The following is a 17,683-nucleotide window of genomic DNA, read 5'->3' on the forward strand; positions in this document are numbered from 1 at the left end:
GTGGACGTCCCAGAATAACCACCGACGAGAAAACTGCAACATCTATTGTGGAATCGTTTGTGAAAAGTCCATATCGCAGTACGCGGCGGTTATCAGCAACATCTGGCGTCAGCCAGCGTCCAAACCTGCCTGTGTTGCACATACACGCATCAATGGCACCCGTACAAGTTACAGTTGCAACATCTTCTCTCGGATGATGACCCTAATAGGGGCTGCAGTTTGTTGCAGAACGGGCTCTGGATCGGCGTAACAGGAATCCAAACTTCATGAAACAGGTGTTGTTCGGTGACGGATGTAATTGTTATGTGCAAGGAGAAGTAAACAAACAGAATCATCGTTACTGACCCCACGTGGGTGTTTCCCTGTAAAGGTGCTGGTGGTAAAAAATTGATGGTTTGGTGCATGATTTGGGAAACAATATTGATGAATCCTCGAACGTGGAGATGTATCTTAACATGCTCCATGATTATGTGCTGCCAACACTATTGAATCCGCAGGTCGATTTCCCAACATTCTTCCACAAACGGTTCACCTCCCCACTATGCTAGTAAAGTCTGACAGTTTTTGGATGAAAACATTGGAGGTCACTAGATAGGTAGAAGGGATCCGAGCGAGTGGCCACCACAGTCCCCTGATCTTATACCTCTCGACTTTTATATGAGGGGACATTTGAAATTAGTTTTGTATGACGCAAAAATCAACAATGCAGCCCATTTTTGCCAGCGTATTGAGGAAGTGTGTGCCTGTTTACACACAGACCTTGTGATGTGTGCAGCGGGACTGACAAAAAGCTTCGCTATAGCAAGCAGAAATCTACAGGTACCAGTATTTGAATGCTGGCCCGTGTTTTGGAACCTTCCTACATTTCGGTCATGAGCCTGAAGATGGCGTAGGCAATCAGCGAGACTGGTTGTTGTTGTTGTGGTCTTCAGTCCTGAGACTGGTTTGATGCAGCTCTCCATGCTACTCTATCCTCTTCATCTCCCAGTACCTACTGCAGCCTACATCCTTCTGAATCTGCTTGGTGTATTCATCTCTTGGTCTCCCTCTGCGATTTTTACCCTTCACGCTGCCCTCCAGTATTAAATTGGTGATCCCTTGATGCCTCAGAACATGTCCTACCAACCGATCCCTTCTTCTAGTCAAGTTGTGCCACAAGCTCCTCTTCTCCCCAATTCTATTCAATACCTCCTCTTTAGTTATGTGATCTACCCATCTAATCTTCAGCATTCTTCTGTAGCACCAAATTTCGAAAGATTCTATTCTCTTCTTGTCTAACCTATTTATCGTCCATGTTTCACTTCCATACATGGCTACACTCCATACAAATACTTTCAGAAACGACTTACTGACACTTAAATCAATACTGGATGTTAACAAATTTATCTTCTTCAGAAACGCTTTCCTTGCCATTGCCAGTCTGCATTTGATATCCTCTCTACTTCGACCATCATCGGTTATTTAGCTCCCCAAATAGCAAAACTCCTTTACTACTTTAGGTTTCTCATTTCCTAATCTATTTCCCTCAGCATCACCCGACTTAATTCGACTACATTCCATTATCCTCGTTTTACTTTTGTTGATAAAATAAGTTTGGTAATTAGGCAGCTGAAAGGTGTTTGATTTGACTTCCTGTAGCGAACAGCCGAGTCCTGCAGCCATCTCTGAAAAAATGGACATACGAAACCATGACAATAAAGACTCTGATTGTGTGTCCAGCACAATGGAGGTCATGTCCTAAACTTAAACAGGTCATAACTCCTACAGAAATAAAGATATTTTAGAACAGATTTCACATGTGAATTCCTAAGAAACAGGCAGTTCAAATTTGAACCACCCCCTTTCCATTTGAAACGAGTAATCCACATCCAAGATGGCGCATTTCAGGGTGGCCACCACTGTCGTCATTGCTCCTATAAGTTGCGCCACCACATACTGGCCCCCATACCAGACGCCATTATGATTTCTCTCTCCATTCGACTTTTATAGGTGTGTGTCCAGACTTTTGCCTCACCCTGTATATTGATTCTTCCAGAACTGCTCGACCATCAATATGTACAAATGTGAAGACCGAAAACGTTGTAAGAGGCATGGGTTTATAATTCTTTCTCTTGGAATCTTAAGAATGTAGGCTTCCGCATAAATAACACAGCTCTACAATTTTTTTTTTTTGTTGCCATGGATATTTGAACGTACACTGGGTATATTTGGTATGCTGAATCTGAAAACGGATTTCCCCGATTTGCTTTAGTATCTTAGATACAGGAATCTCTGACGTGTAGCGTTTAGTCGTCAAATTATCAGTAAATCGTTTGTGAATTCCGTAATTCTGTATGCCTATTCATTTAATATTTTGTGATGGCGTGTGTACAAATTTCATATCTTATATGTTACACGTTATAGAGGAGAAGGTGAGATTATGGGACGTGGTAGTAGTTTGAGACACCCACTTACGTCTCACAATTTCAAGGAGACTCAGCTGGTCACACTGCTGCAATGAAGGTCAGGATCCCCCACCCCCTTGTTAGTGATCAGAGCAGCAGTCGAGCGAGGAACGAGCATATGAGAGGACGTGATTTGTGTAACAGCTGTTAAAAGTTTTTTAGTGAAGAATTTCTCGTTCATTGTATCAAGAAAAAAGTGAATCACTATTAGTTATTACATTATTGTTTAGTTAAATGTAAGTTATAGATCATATGGTAATATATATTGTCTTATTAGTTCCATCTTATCATATTTATTATAATATATTTTTGCAAATATAAAGCCAGCCGGAGTAGCCGAGCGATTCTAGGCGCTTCAGTCTGGAACCGCGCGACCACTACGGTCGCAGGTTCGAATCCTGCCTCGGGCATGGATGTGTGTGATGTCCTTAGCTTAGTTAGGTTTAAGTAGTTCTAAGTTCTAGGGGACTGATGACCTCAGATGTTCAGTCCCATAGTGCTCAGAGCCATTTGAACCATTTTTGCAAATATAATTTTTTTATTTTATTCTTTTCATAGATAAACATGAGTGCTTCACATAGAGGTTGTTTCAACTCTCCTGATGTGTTCGGCTTCATTTTTGGAGAATACACTCTGCAAGAATAACGGAAGAACGTCACTGACTTCGTGAAACAGGCCTATCTTGCGTATTTTGGGATTAAACTGGAAGACCAAGCTAAACGTCGGGCTCCTCACAAAGTTTACAAAAGCTGTGTCGAGTCTTTACTACTGTGGGCTTATGAAAAAGAAGTGTGAAATCCCTGGGCTAGCAGGACAGAGCGGATAGGTTATATTTGTGGAAAGGGGCCAAAATAAGTTACTGTCAGTTCCACTCAACATACAAACTTTATTTCTCAAAACACATAATCACATAAGCAAGGATCAAAACTCTCAAGGTTTTAACGAAAGACCTCCTTTGACTTAATTTTGATCGGCTGAAAGCCACATCGAAAACCCATGGCAAGGAACTGTGGTACAGGAGTTCTTCTGGAGGTTTCATTTCTTTAAAACAAATATTTTTTATCTTCAATATAAATAAGCTGAAAAACCTTAGCTCAAATTCTTCCCATAGAACTCGGCTGAAGGCCACACATTAATCAAGAACGGTGTTACAGTTTAAGGCCGAGTCAAAGATTTTCAAAGTTTAAATAGGCTGAAAACTCGGCTGAAGGCCGCATATCAAAAAAACAATTTAATGGCTAAAAACCTAGGAAGAAGAGCTTTCAATTTGAAAAGGCTGAAAGCCTAATCTTAAAATATTTCGTGTAAAACTCGACTGAAAGCCTCATACTAAGAAATAACATCTTATGACTTAAGGACAAGAGAAGGATTTTTAATTTAAGAGAGATTAAAACTCGACTGATTGCCACACACCATACAGAAAACAATTTTACAGGTTAAGGCCTAGAGGGAAGAGCTTCAAATTTTCAGCTAAAAGAGGCTAATGGCTTTATCCTAAAATGCTCCACATAAAACTCAGCTGAAGGCCACATATGAAACCCAAAAACAGACAAAGAAATTTCCAATTTTTAATTTAAACTGGAAAAGGCCACATACAAACTAGAAAGTATTTTATACAGCTTAGTGCCTAGACAAAATTTTTCAACTTTTGATATGAAAAGGCTGAAAACTCGGCTGAAGGCCACATACCAACTTGAAACAAATTTATGGCATAAGGCCTAGCCACAAGGAATTTTCAATTTTAATTTTGAAAGGCTGTAACTCGGCTGAATGCCACAAACCAAACAAGAAACAATTTTTCTTTTACGGATTAAGGCCTAAGAAGAAGCCTTGAAATTTTAATAAGCTAAAACTCGGCTGAAGGCCACACAGAGTGCTTAAGACTAAACAGGAAATCACTATGTAAAACACAATGACCAGCGCTCAGAAGGTTCCAAGGGTCGGCCTGGGAAGGCAACACTAACGCACGTTTAGGTGAGACAGGCAGCCAGATCGACAACTTCTTAATCGGAAGGCAACCCAACCGTAAGCCAGCCGACGAACCAACCAACAAGATCAGTTCTGCTCCATCCGACCGGCAAAACGACAACAAGATGTTAATAGCACAACGTTCTGGATACTGGTGTCCAATCTGGTCACGTCAGAATAAACGCCCAAAACTACCAACACATCTCAGCTGTCGAACTACATGCCATGCTGGACAGCAACAACATGACGAGGAAAATATACAACCGAAAATTACGTCAACGCCCAGGGCAGGTGCCGGCCGCGGTGGCCGTGCGGTTCTACGCGCTTCAGTCCGGAACCCCGCAACTGCTACGGTCGCAGGTTCGACTCCTGCCTTGGGCATGGATGTGTGTGATGTCCTTAGGTTAGTTAGGTTTAAGTAGTTCTAAGTTCTAGGGGACTGATGACCTTAGATGTTAAGTCCCATAGTGCTCAGAGCCATTTGAACCATTTTGAACCCAGGCCAAGTAACCGGAACGTCAACGGCCACAAGGCAGAAGATACTGCTGGTACACTTCATCAATGAAGTAATGAATTAAATTAAGTTAAACACCACACAGGAAAATGGCTGCCACTCTATCCGGCTTCAATGCACGCACGTTGTTGCTCGTGGGAATCTCCCAGAAGGCGACAACCGGGTTCAAACGAAGAGATGTGATTCCGGTTGAGGCTTGATAGTAGGTTAAGTGAGCACTCTACTTTAGTGTCCAGGATCGGAGGGGCCACGAACTTCGTAACCCTCACAATAAACGCCTCACAACTCCAACTGCGTGTGCACGCCACCGGCGGTTCCGGCCTGACCACGCACCACGGAGACTTCCTCACTGCTCTACCCCAACCGACCGACTGCCACACAGAGCACACCCAGAAAATACATCCGCCACACCAAAGATAGTACAGCCGTACTAGTATCGATACACACTGCTGCTGCCAATCACGGAGAGAAGACAGCAACGTTATGACGGTAACCTAAGAAGAAATAAGACGCCACTGGACTGCAACCAATGATAAAAAACAAGGCATGACGCGAACCAGCCACGGCTCAAAGGGGTTTAAACCTTGGAGTGCCAATGGTGTGGCGAGAGCCAGAAAATCACCATAATGATTATTATTTTTGCATTGTCAATGGAAAGGTTTCAATCGCTACAAGATGCATGAGTGGGAATATCCCTACTTAGAATCAGCTAGGCGACCTGTGCCACATATTTATGGCATTCCTGTACCAGTGTTCACCACTCCGCCAAAATTACTTTCTTCAGATGATGATGATTTGCAGGACTTGAACACTAGTAGTAGTGAACCTGAATACGAAGGACGTTCCACAAGACATCTGCTCTTCAGTCAGGAAGAGCTTAACGATTTGATAAGAGATCTCGGTCTTTCTAAACAGTCTTCTGAGCTCTTGGCATCTAGACCAAATGAGAAAAATTGTCTATAACCAGCAATTAAAATCACAGCTTACCAGACAAGAGAAGATCTACTTCTGTAATTCAGTCAAGATGATGCACTAGTTTACTGCAGTGACATCCCTGGTTTACTACTAAAAGTGGGACTACCAAAATATCAACCTCAAGACTGGAGGCTTTTTATCGATTGCTCAACGAGAAGCCTAAAATGTGTGTCGCTGTATAATGGTAATTGCTATGCATCCATTCTAATTGGCCACTCGACGAAACTTCGTGAGGAATACGAAAATATCCATATTATTCTCCAGAAAATTCGTTGTAATCAACACCAATGGCCTATCTGTCTTGATTTAAAAATGGGTAACTTTTTGCTTGGACAGCAAACTGGATACACAAAATTCCCTTGCTTTATTTGCATGTGGGACAGCAGGACAAAGCATGATCACTGGGAAAAAGTTTCATGGCCATCAAGATAGCTTTACTGTAGGGGCAGGTAATATCCTAAAAGAACCATTACTTGACGGGAACAAAATCATTCTTCAACCACTTGATATCTAGCTTGGTGTAATGAAGCACTTTGTGAAAGCATTGGACAAAAATAGTGTCTAAAATATATATGCAAATATTCCCTGAACTCAGTAATGAAAAATTAAAAGCTGGTATGTTTGGTGGTCCCCAAATTCGGAAGCTTGTACATAATTTGGAATTCATTAAAGTTATGAATTGCATTGAAGCATCCTCCTGGAGCAGTTTCGTCTCTGTTGTCAAGAATGTCTTGGGTAACCTCAAAGCACATAATTATGAGCAACTGGTGCAAAATATGCTCAGAAACTTCAAAAGCTTGGGGACTAATATGAGCATTAAGATTCACTACCTCCGCAGCCGTCTTGATAGATTTCCGGACAATCGTGGTGACTGCAGCGAGGAAGAAGGTGAAAGATTCCATCAAGAGTTTCAGGTGATGAAAAAGGATATCAAGGTAGATGGGACAAGCACATGATGGCAGACTACTGCTGGAATCTTCAGCCTGATTGTCCTGACGATCAACACAAAAGAAAATTACGCATACGGAGTTTTTCCATATCCTAATTGTAATTTTTTTAAAAGATTGTTTATTTTTTTCCTTCTTCTTCTATTACATGCTGAATAAACAATGAAACTGCATTTTCGTGATCCTTTTCATATATTTTTCTCATTTTCATTTGACTGTGTACACAAGGTATCTCAATATTTTGAATTTTGTTTGTTTTTTTATCTAGATATCGTACTTTACTGCAATAAATAAACCCGAAGAGACGTTCAAGAATAAATAGAGCCAATCTAGCAAAACGAGTGACATATGCGAATCCAGGGTCATAAAATTACCCTTAATTCACTGTCAATTAATTGGCAACAAAATCACTGTTGACCAGTGTAATCAATCAGTTGCTCTGTAGTGGTCGCCACGGGATTTAAATGCACGCTGCCGCCAGTGTTTATGTAATTACACCAACTATTCCATATTGGAACTCAACCGTAAGATAGGAGGATACGGTGCGAAATGTTATGGCCATCATGTGAACTGACGCGATTAGCAAATCGAGACAATTTTATTACTTTTACGTTAAGCTGGAAATCGTGTCATTCCGTGGTTATTTATACCAGATAAAATTAACAAGTTCTTCTAATTAGTATAAAGGAAATTCGATGTTGTGGAAGCGTTTGACTGAAAATTGCAATTACAGCTGTCAGCAGTGCAATGCAAAGACCGCTAACTTTTGTGTAGCATTTTCCCGGAGAGGGCTACATTTCACAAATGACCTATGTTTCAACTTCTTTGTAAGGAATAAAATAATTTTCTCCCCATTTTCTTACATCATCTTCCACTCGCTTATTTGCGTTTTACTCTAATCGAAAGAATCAAATGGTTCAAATGGCTCTGAGCAGTATGGGACTTAACTTCTGAGGTCATCAGTCCCCTAGAACTTAGAACTATTTAAACCTAACTAACCTAAGGACATCACACACATCCATGCCCGAGGCAGGATTCGAACCTGCGACCGTAGCGGTCGCGCGATTCCAGACCGTAGCGCCTAGAACCGTTCGGCCACCTCGGTCGGCTCGAAAGAGTCAGCCTCCATCTTCTTCGAGACATAATTTTTATTGGCTTAAGGCTCCTCTCACATGTGGAATGACAAATAAAACCTCCAGAATCGAGGAAATCTTATAAAGACTTGTTCAAGACACGGAATTACGCAGGTGCGAATAACGACTAACTAATACGAGGGGGTCACATTTCGCCAGTCAGTTCCCTGTTGCGTTGGTAAGCAGCAAGCGAATGAAATGGCCAGCGGTGTTGTGTCTCGAGCCAGTGGTTTACTAAGGTCTGGCATTCACTCCCTGCAAGCATAAAGACCCAATGTCGCCGAGAATCAGCTTCAATTGAGTCACTTGTACGGGGATGGGATTGTTAGCGACGATGTCGTGGGAGAGTTATGCAGAAAATTCAAAGCTAGTAGCACAGACATCTACGATGAAAGTGATCGAAAAACGAATTCGGATGTGACTAATGAACGTGTGCGCATGTTGACGAAACTGTGCGTGCGAGACACCAGTTTATAATTTCTGAAGTCTGTATCATTACCAGAGAGAGGTTAGGTTACAATAAGTTCTATGCATCATCAGTAACAAAATATCTAATCGATTTTCGCGAAACTATAAGAAAAGCTTCGGTCTTGACAAGTCTTCAGCGCTACCGTGGAGAGGTGAAAGAATTTCTGAACATAATCGTGCCTGGGGACGAGACATGGATGTAGTACATGGACTCTGAAACTAACGAATGGTCTCAAAATCTGAATCACACTCATAGTACTACTAAGACTAACAAGTTCAAGCAGACGCTGTCAAATCGCAAAATGATAGTTACAGTTTTTAGTAGTAACAGTAATAGTAGTTTTATTCACTCCTAGATCACCTTTACGAAGATATTGGACATGTCTTAATATTAAAATTAAGAATTACAGAAGTAACGTAATTTATATATAGAGGCATTTAAAAAATAACGACTCAAGTTTGACAAGGATGGGACACGTCGTCGACTGTTGCCGTATAGTAGCAATCATCTCGTTATTTGCCTGACTTAACATAGGGAAAAGGAGGAAAAACTTAAATGAGGATAGCCCCATGACCCATGGACCTTGCCGTTGGTGGGGAGGCTTGCGTGCCTCAGCGATACAGATAGCCGTACCGTAGGTACAACCACAACGGAGGGGTATCTGTTGAGAGGCCAGACAAACGTGTGGTTCCTGAAGAGGGGCAGCAGCCTTTTCAGTAGTTGCAAGGGCAACAGTCTGGATGATTGACTGATCTGGCCTTGTAACAATAACCAAAACGGCCTTGCTGTGCTGGTACTGCGAACGGCTGAAAGCAAGGGGAAACTACAGCCGTAATTTTTCCCGAGGGCATGCAGCTTTACTGTATGATTAAATGATGATGGCGTCCTCTTGGGTAAAATATTCCGGAGGTAAAATAGTCCCCCATTCGGATCTCCGGGCGGGGACTACTCAAGAGGATGTCGTTATCAGGAGAAAGAAAACTGGCGTTCTACGGATCGGAGCGTGGAATGTCAGATCCCTTAATCGGGCAGGTAGGTTAGAAAATTTAAAAAGGGAAATGGATAGGTTGAAGTTAGATATAGTGGGAATTAGTGAAGTTCGGTGGCAGGAGGAACAAGACTTCTGGTCGGGTGACTACAGGGTTATAAACACAAAATCAAATAGGGGTAATGCAGGAGTAGGTTTAATAATGAATAGGAAAATAGGAATGCGGGTAAGCTACTACAAGCAGCATAGTGAACGCATTATTGTGGCCAAGATAGATACGAAGCCCACACCTACTACAGTAGTACAAGTTTATATGCCAACTAGCTCTGCAGATGACGAAGAAATTGAAGAAATGTATGATGAAATAAAAGAAATTATTCAGATTGTGAAGGGAGACGAAAATTTAATAGTCATGAGTGACTGGAATTCGAGTGTAGGAAAAGGGAGAGAAGGAAACATAGTAGGTGAATATGGATTGGGGCTAAGAAATGAAAGAGGAAGCCGCCTGGTAGAATTTTGCACAGAGCACAACATAATCATAACTAACACTTGGTTTAAGAATCATGAAAGAAGGTTGTATACATGGAAGAACCCTGGAGATTCTAAAAGGTATCAGATAGATTATATAATGGTAAGACAGAGATTTAGGAACCAGGTTTTAAATTGTAAGACATTTCCAGGGGCAGATGTGGACTCTGACCACAATCTATTGGTTATGACCTGTAGATTAAAACTGAAGAAACTGCAAAAAGGTGGGAATTTAAGGAGATGGGACCTGGATAAACTGAAAGAACCAGAGGTTGTACAGAGTTTCAGGGAGAGCATAAGGGAACAATTGACAGGAAAGGGGGAAAGAAATACAGTAGAAGAAGAATGGGTAGCTTTGAGGGACGAAGTAGCGAAGGCAGCAGAGGATAAAGTAGGTAAAAAGACGAGGGCTAGTAGAAATCCTTGGGTAACAGAAGAAATATTGAATTTAATTGATGAAAGGAGAAAATACAAAAACGCAGTAAATGAAGCAGGCAAAAAGGAATACAAACGTCTCAAAAATGAGATCGACAGGAAGTGCAAAATGGCTAAGCAGGGATGGCTAGAGGACAAATGTAAGGATGTAGAGGCCTATCTCACTAGGGGTAAGATAGATACTGCCTACAGGAAAATTAAAGAGACCTTTGGAGATAAGAGGACGACTTGTATGAATATCAAGACCTCAGATGGAAACCCAGTTCTAAGCAAAGAAGGGAAAGCAGAAAGGTGGAAGGAGTATATAGAGGGTCTATACAAGGGCGATGTACTTGAGGACAATATTATGGAAATAGAAGAGGATGTAGATGAAGATGAAATGGGAGATATGATACTGCGTGAAGAGTTTGACAGAGCACTGAAACACCTGAGTCGAAACAAGGCCCCCGGAGTAGACAACATTCCATTGGAACTACTGATGGCCTTGGGAGAGCCAGTCCTGACAAAACTCTAGCATCTGGTGAGCAAGATGTATGAAACAGGCGAATTACCTTCAGACTTCAAGAAGAATATAATAATTCCAATCCCAAAGAAAGCAGGTGTTGACAGATGTGAAAATTACCGAACTATCAGTTTAATAAGTCACAGCTGCAAAATACTAACACGAATTCTTTATAGACGAATGGAAAAACTAGTAGAAGCCAACCTCGGGGAAGATCAGTTTGGATTCCGTAGAAACACTGGAACACGTGAGGCAATACTGACCTTACGACTTATCTTAGAAGAAAGATTAAGGAAAGGCAAACTTACGTTTCTAGCATTTGTAGACTTAGAGAAAGCTTTTGACAATGTTGACTGGAATACTCTCTTTCAAATTCTAAAGGTGGCAGGGGTAAAATACAGGGAGCGAACGGCTATTTACAATTTGTACAGAAACCAGATGGCAGTTATAAGAGTCGAGGGACATGAAAGGGAAGCAGTGGTTGGGAAGGGAGTAAGACAGGGTTGTAGCCTCTCCCCGATGTTGTTCAATCTGTATATTGAGCAAGCAGTAAAGGAAACAAAAGAAAAATTCGGAGTAGGTATTAAAATTCAGGGAGAAGAAATAAAAACTTTGAGGTTCGCCGATGACATTGTAATTCTGTCAGAGACAGCAAAGGGCTTGGAAGAGCAGTTGAATGGAATGGACAGTGTCTTGAAGGGAGGATATAAGATGAACATCAACAAAAGCAAAACAAGGATAATGGAATGTAGTCTAATTAAGTCGGGTGATGCTGAGGGAATTAGATTAGGAAATGAGGCACTTAAAGTAGTAAAGGAGTTTTGCTATTTGGGGAGCAAAATAACTGATGATGGTCGAAGTAGAGAGGATATAAAATGTAGGCTGGCAATGGCAAGGAAAGCGTTTCTGAAGAAGAGAAATTTGTTAACATCCAGTATTGATTTAAGTGTCAGGAAGTCATTTCCGAAAGTATTCGTATGGAGTGTAGCCATGTATGGAAGTGAAACATGGACGATAAATAGTTTGGACAAGAAGAGAATAGAAGCTTTCGAAATGTGGTGCTACAGAAGAATGCTGAAGGTTAGATGGGTAGATCACATAACTGATGAGGAAGCATTGAATAGTATTGGGGAGAAGAGAAGTTTGTGGCACAACTTGACCAGAAGAAGGGATCGGTTGGTAGGACATGTTCTGAGGCATCAAGGGATCACCAATTTAGTATTGGAGGGCAGCGTGCAGGGTAAAAATCGTAGAGGGAGACCAAGAGTTGAATGCACTAAGCAGATTCAGAAGGATCTAGGTTGCAGTAGGTACGGGGAGATGAAAAAGCTTGCACAGGATAGAGTAGCATGGAGAGCTGCATCAAACCAGTCTCAGGACTGAAGACCACAACAACAACAACAGCTAGGTGAAGTCATGTATACAAGAACAGTACCACCTCATTCGATTTATCCATAAAGTACAATACTGTTTTGCAAAGAAGTCAACGAATAATGTAAAAGGCAAGTGGTGCGCAGTTCTGCATATCTCTCTCCCAATCGTTGAACACGCTGCTCTCATTATACACACATTGTTTCATAAAGAAACACTAGTAACAGTATCAGCTGACGTCAAGACCATATCGACGATGTTTGTTTTTCACCTGATGTACCGCATGTTCGTTTCCTATTTGCTACCCTGAAAAAGTGAGTCAGCATCCCTCTATAACGAGTGAGATGTTGAGCTCAGAAACAGAATAAGGTGTTTGTTTTCTCCATAGCATAACTTGGGAGTAAGATTTCCCAGAAAAGGAAAAAAATAAGGAGGAAAAAAGGGGGGAAATGTTATGTGGGATTATAGATGATTTGGTGTATTTATATTTATTTGTGTTACATATCTTACCAACCCCCTCCTCCGTGTTGTCTAAGCTGTCCTTCGCTGTGCACACTGAGGAGACAAAAGCCATGCACATATACAGATGGCGGTAGTATCGTGTACACAATGTATAAAAGGACAGTGCATTGGCGGAGCTGTCATTTGCATTCAGGTGTTTCACGTGACAACGTATCCGACTGATTATGGCCGCACTACAGGAATTAACATACTTTGAACGCGGTATGGTAGTCGGAGCTAGACAAATGGGACATTCCATTTCACAACTCGTTAGGGAATTCAATATTCCGAGATCCACAGTGTCAAGAGAGTGCCGAGAATACGAAATTCAAGCATTATCTCTCACCAGGGACAAGGCGGTGGGCGACGGTCTTCAATTAACGACCGAGAACAGCGTCCTTTACGTAGAGTCGTCAATGCTAACAGACCTACAATACTGCGTGAAAGAACCACAGATATAAATATGGGACACTGCGATGAAATTTGGCGTTAATGAGCTATGAAAGTGGACTACCGACGCGAGTGCCTTTGGTAACAACACGAGATCGCCTAAAGCGCCTCTCCTGCAGTCGTGACTATATCGGTTGGACCCCAGACTACTGAAAAAGCGTAGCCTATGTTGGTAAGAGCTGATGCAGGGTTCGAATGTGGCGAAAACCTCACGAAGCCATGGACTCAAGTTGTCAGAAAAGCACTGCGCAAGCTGTTGGTGGCTCCATAATGGTGTAGGCCGTGTTTACATGAAATGGAGGGGGCTCTCTGGCCCAACTGAACCGATCATTGACTGGAAACGGTTATTTTCGGCTACTTGGAAACAATCTGCAGCCACTCATGGACGTGATGTTCCCAAACAACGATGGAATTTTCATCGATGACATTGCGCCGTGTCACCTGCCACAGTTGTTCTCGACTAGTTTGAAGAACTTTCTGGACAATTTGAGCGAATTTTTTGGCCACCCAGATCGCCTGATAGGAATCTCATCAAACACTTTTGCCACATAATGTAGACATCAGTTCGTGCATAACATTATGCACTTGAAGTACTTCCGCAATCATGGACGGCTATAGAGGCAGTATGGCTCAATATTTCGGCATGGGAGTTCCAACGACTTCTTGAGTGCATATCAGGTCGAGTCACTGCACTACGCAAAGGTTGAGGAAGTCCAACACGCTATTAGGAGGTATCCCATGAGTTTAATCGCCTCAGTGTAGAATGTATTGCTGAACAGGTACTTTGTAATTCTCTTTTTAATTAAGTTGGTTTTAGTAATCTCTTTAATCCTCTTGGAAAATTTATTGTGCAGTTTTATTCTTTCGTAGAAAATGTTGTTCTGAGTTTTATGATTATTCTTTCTTGGCGAATGTAAGTTTATTCTAGATCGTATTCCAAAGAACATGCACAGAGATGTTTGTGCAGTAATTAACAACGTTATTTTTGATGTGTCTGGTTGACTGGTAAATGTACTTACATGATGTTATTAAAATCCGTAGCATTTTGAACAGATCTTTACAGTGAGCTCGACTACTATTTTTTAAATTATTCTTATGGCTCTTTTCTGTAGTTTTAAAGCTATATTCGTTTTCGAGAAAAGAATTCTACGGTTAAGAACTAACAGGGAGAACATGGCAAGTGCATCACCAGATTGTCCACAAATTTTTCTCAGTGGGAAAGGAGTGTCTGGGCTTATCCGTAGTAACTCGACAGTTTCTGAGGAAACGACGGGCAGTTTGCGCCATAGTTTATATGCCTTTTTATACGAGCTAACTTCAACCGAAGCGGTGGCACAGTGTTTATACTCTCCTGTTAACATGGTTGCGACCCGTGTTCGAAACCTGATTATTGTTTCTACTTTATTTCCGTTTATCTACACATGTCCGTACAAGAATATTACATTAATGCTGCTTATCAAATTAGGGATACAAAGTCTTACATTAATTGTAAAATTACAACTGGGTTCCACAGTAAGTATCTACATAATACACGTATTTTCAGGGGTTACAATCTTTTTAAATTCTCTTATTCTTATATTTCGTTCTTATATCAATTCTCATACTAATTCTTGCATTTTATTCGTACGTTAATTCCTCAGGAAGATTTGGTGCAAACCCTCGAATGACGCCGATCGTAGAAACATTGGACACATAAAAATTCCGAACACCACGAGCATCGCGCGATGGCAAATATGCCACAGCGACATTTCCTCTTATGAATTTCACTCAGAGAAGTAAGAATCGTTAACATTGCTGAAGATTTCATGCGCTGTCAATAATTTCGCTGTAAACTTCGCACAGTGGACCATTTTTCCGAAAACTGGAGCCTGAAACTGATTATGAATCAAGACACACTACAGAAATTTCACCAAAAACAATTTTTCTAATTCATTTATTACTTTTTTCTAATTCAGTCATCAGACAGACAATTAGTACACGAATAAGGACAGCTGGAAAATGTTCGTATAGTTATCTTCTACGGACAATGATAGATAAATGGAAAACAACAGTCAGATTTCGAACTTTTTCGGTGATATTCTTGTCGTGTATCTCGATTAATAATCAGTTGCATGGGCCAGTTTTCGGAAAATGATCCGTTACGCATTGTTTGTCCCGAGATTATTGCCAACGCGTGAAATTTTCAGGAATGTTAACGACGCTTCGTTCCCGAGTGAGATTCATACGAAGAAATGTTGCAATGGCAAATCTGCCATCACACGGTGCTCGTGCTGTTTGGAGTTTGAGTGTTGCCAATGTTTCTACGATCGATGTCATCTACGACTGTTCGTATTTTTAAAAATATCGGGAATCCGATACATCGATTTTTAAATAATATATCATTATCGGCCCTCGATATAACGACGAAAAAAATATCGACGTACGTAAATATACGGCGGTTATACTCACGTATTGATTTATTATTAGATATTCTGTACATCAACTAGGTAGCTTCCTGCGTATCCCCCTTAAGGCCAAGAATAGAAAGGGAAATGATGTAAGTTCACATTTGGCGATAACCACTTTGCTAACAACGGTAACCCATGGAAGTGGCACAATAAAACGTATCCGATGGCTCTATCGTTCGGTTTCGTCATATATCGGATTTGTCTAGAACACTTCATCCCGAATTCCCTTTTTTTACATGCCCCTTTTTTTTTACATACCTAGCAGTAGTGTCAAAACTGCATGGTGAAACTAAACGTTGCAGTTGCAGTTATTACCATCAAGCGCTGATAACGTCTGTAGGCCCCACACACGTCTCCGAACCGCAGAAACTAATCTTGTCATTTAGATTATGGTCTTCTTTTTTAGCAACTGTTTTTGAATAATGCCAATGTTAAGAAATAGCACACAAGTTGCGTTAAAAATTGTTTCCTAACGTAACTGGAGTGCTATTTCCGCACATCGGAAATCTTGTTATTACAATCACACCGTCACACCCCAATGCAATAGGACTTCTTCTTTGTGCTGCCTTTACTTGCTTCACACAGTCAAAGGGAAAAACTGGACGTGACGGAGCTCAAAAAGTAGTAAGACATCTTCAAACAGTGACAGTAAAATTATGGTGTACTACAATTTCAAAAGAGCTATTTCATATGTTTACCGAAAATTCCGAAAAAAATATAGAATAAAAATATCGACGCTCGATAACGCCGTTTCGATATTGATATATCGACGTACAGTGGTGAAGATTGTCATCAATACATACTAATGTCACCGGCCGGAGTGGCCGAGCGGTTCTAGGCGCTACAGTCTGGAACCGCGCGACCGCTACGGTCGCACGATCGAATACTGCCTCGGTCATGGATGTGTGTGATGTCCTTAGGTTAGTTAGATTTAAGTAGTTCTAAGTTCTAGGGGACTGATGACCACAGCAGTTAAGTCCCATAGTGCTCAGAGCCATTTGAACCATTTTATACTAATGTCGTTTGGAAAAAGTGTTGATAACCGATATATCGATACCTTATTAACGGCTCTAGTGTCATCGAAGGGAATGCACCAGTCTTCCTGAAGAATTAACGTAATAATAAAATGTAAGAACTAATATAAGAACTGATATAAGAATGAAATACAAGAATGTGAGAATTTAAAAAAGATTGTAACCCCAGAAAATGCCCACATATATTATAATCTATGACACTTATTGTGAAACCCAGTTGTAATTATACAATTAATATAAGATCTTGTATCCACTAATTTGATAAGAAGCTTTCATGTAACAATCTTCTATGGACATATGTAGATAAACGAAAAAATAAAGAAAATAGGTACAATATTCGGGTTTCGAAAACGGATCGCAGAACTGTTAAGCCGCGACGCTGAACATTGCGCCACCGCTTCGGTTGAAGTTAGCTCGTATTAAAAAGCATATAAATTATGGCGGAAACTTCGACTGCCACTTTCTCAGGAGCGGTCGAGTATGTACGAACACACCGAGACACGTGTTCTCTCTTCCACTGATCAAAGTTTCTCTTCTCCTCGTAAGTGTACAAATGAGCAGCATGTAACAAAAAGACACTGGCTGTAACACCTAATGACAAAACTCTAAAGGCATAATATCATAATGATATTTTTTTAAGTATCTTAGTGTGTTCACCCCGTTTAAGATGAGAATCCGGTGCATTCCTAGAAATTTCGTGATGCTTACACAGTCTAGAAGTGTCTTCTACATTTAATTTAAAAGTGTATTTTTTCCCACTTGAAACTGATATCCATGGCATTTGTTTTCTTTATATTCCGTATAACTTTACTGCAACTGACCAACTGTAAACCTCCTTGGGGGTTTAATTTGCTTCTTCCGCCAGGAGTTCTTTTCGGAACGCAAAGGACTATGCGAGATGCCAGTAGGCTATGGCTTAAATTAAAAAGTGCCTCTGATCCGTGTCGAACGAAGCCTCTCGATATGGTGATCAGCGC

This window comes from Schistocerca piceifrons, chromosome 2 (assembly GCF_021461385.2).
Source record: "Schistocerca piceifrons isolate TAMUIC-IGC-003096 chromosome 2, iqSchPice1.1, whole genome shotgun sequence".
NCBI lineage: Eukaryota > Metazoa > Arthropoda > Insecta > Orthoptera > Acrididae > Schistocerca > Schistocerca piceifrons.